Source organism: Palaemon carinicauda, chromosome 14 (genome assembly GCF_036898095.1).
Source record: "Palaemon carinicauda isolate YSFRI2023 chromosome 14, ASM3689809v2, whole genome shotgun sequence".
Classification (NCBI taxonomy): domain Eukaryota; kingdom Metazoa; phylum Arthropoda; class Malacostraca; order Decapoda; family Palaemonidae; genus Palaemon; species Palaemon carinicauda.
In genome coordinates, this window is record NC_090738.1 from 120,009,546 (window position 1) to 120,012,295 (window position 2,750).

Consider the following 2,750-nt stretch of genomic DNA (forward strand, 5'->3'; position numbering starts at 1 on the left):
CACTAACCATAATACACCCCTTAGCTTTTGATATTTTAGAAAAAGTTAGGCAGTCAAATGACAGACATAGTTGATTACATATAACAACAAATGCAGCCGTTTCTAGTCCACTATAGGACAAAGGCCTCAGACATGTCTCTATTCACATCTGGGGTTTGACCACTTTTCATTACCACCCTAGCCACTGAGGATTGGTGGTGGTGAGAGACTTTAGTCTGATCGCTCACAGCAAACCAGCCTAGTATGGGTGGCCCTGACTAGTACAGATTTGCTGATCATGTCGATACACAAAACCTTTCACCACGTTAAGGTATCAACTCATACAACATACTATCTATTAAATATCGCTTAGGATACTAATACAGATATATTTTTAATAAACATTTGACTATTATGACTTATAGTCGCAAAGGACACTCCAAAATCAAACCATTGTTCTCTAGTCTTGGGTGGTGCCATAGCCTCTGTATCATGGTCTTCTACTGTCTTGGATTAGAGTTCTCTTGCTTGAGGGTACAATCGGGCACACTATTCTATCTAATTTCTCTTCATCTTGTTTTGTTAAAGTTTTTACTGTTTATATAGGAAATATTTATTTTAATGTTGTTACTGTTCTTAAGATATTTTATTTTTCCTTGTTTTCTTTCTTTACTGGGCTATTGTCACTGTTGGGGCCCCAGGGCTTATAGCATCTTGCTTTTCCAACTAGGGTTGTAGCTTAGCATTTAATAATAATAATAATAATAATAATAATAATAATAATAACTGTGTAATACTATTTTTCCTGCAAGATACGTTAACTCCATTGATTCCGCGTTCCCCCATCGCTATCGTGGCATATTTTAACGCTTACCTGGGAGAATCTCTTCATCCGATACGGTACGCCTTTAAGCTTAATTTACTCCCCAGGTTAGAAATACTCTCTCTCTCTCTCTCTCTCTCTCTCTCTCTCTCTCTCTCTCTCTCTCTCTCTCTCTCTCTCTCTCAAGTGTGTAGTTGGATGAATGTTTGTTTAATATATCTATGTATATCTTTCATCTTATTTAATGGTATTTTAATCATTCAGTATTCATGACCTAATAGAAGATGAGTTAAAGGAACGCGTAATTTATCACATTAGTCAACTTCTTCCTTTAATCTAAAAGCTGTAGCGAAGGATTAGATTATTAAATAGTTTTGTTGAACAGCAAAACTTACGTAAAATTGTAGTTTTTACTTATTATTATTATTATTATTAGTAGTAGTAGTAGTAGTAGTAGTAGTAGTAGTAGTAGTAGTAGTAGTAGTAGTAACCCAGATGAAATCGTAGTAGAAAAAGAAAAATGATACAAGGCAACCAGGAAATGCAGCCTAGTAAGGAAAGAAAATCGAAAATTAAAAAAAAAAAAATTATAAATTAGATAAAAAAAAACTATAACGCGTGAAGATAATTAACAATATCAAACAGATAAGTAACATATAAATTATTAAAAGAAACATTATATAAACCTCTCAATAGAAAATCATTTGCACCTAGTTTGAACTTTTGATACTCCTCTGATGCAATTATTTGATTAGGGTGCTCATTCCACAATTTGCTCGCAGGCAAAATGAAACTTCTTGAATATTGAGCCTTATGAAAGAAGGTATGCGGGGGTTAGAATAACCTGCATATCTTGTATTGCGTAATTGAAGGAATAGTGTGCGAAAATCTGTATTTGAAGGGTGGCCAGAATTATGAAAAATTTTAAACACCAAGAACAAAGAACTAATTGAATGAAGATGTCAAATATTGATATCTATATCAGGGATAAATAATTTGGTCGATTGCATGGTGTTGTCCAACAATTGAGGTGAATTGCGATGTTCAGTGGCATTTGCAGTATTAACGGTTAATTGCTGTACACTGTCACGTCTTGCTACACTTGAGTATATTTTATTGATGTATAAATGAGATAAGCAAAGGATATAAATGTTTTACATAAATTGGCAAAACTAGGAAAACCTTTTATAATAAGAATAATGCCAGAAGACATGCTGTATGTAACAGCAGTTTCATGCCTTAAGAAGAAATGGTTGTAATGCTTAAGAACACGAAGGAAAGAAAAATATTCAAAAAAGATTTTACCAAGTAGGCCTATATCAAAAGATATCTGCTTTTATCTTTGAAGAAACTGTAGGTCTCATCTCAACCCGACGTGCACTGTAGAATCTAATCTAAAATAATTCATTCTTTAGAAATTATCACCATTACTAAATTCCACACACTATTGATTTATTTGAACTACTAATAATAATTAAGTACTCTATACCCAAAGATTTACTCTAACTTCCTCTTTTCAATGATAAAACTTCCCCCAGTGCTAGCTCTGTTGACAACAACCTTTGGAAGATATCATGTGGTAACCTATCCGAATCATGACTAACATATCTGGGAATTGCCGTGCTCAAGTCACAGACATATTTTGTAAAGACATTTTCGATTTCAAATGAACACAGCATGATTTACTTATAATGCAGACACAAAACTGTAAGGCATGGGTAAAATGGCATGGCCCCCTTATACTTTTGCACTACTTTACATGAATATTTCATTGAAATTAAAACATCACCTGGAGGCTTTAATAGCATTCATGGGGGAATTTAATTTTTCGTATCATAAGATAGACTCTCTATATTAAGATGTCATAGAGTTAGGAGACTGATCTTTTTGGTCTGTCAATTGGCCACACTTTCATGATGCATGTATTTTTTTTACATGATAATCACAC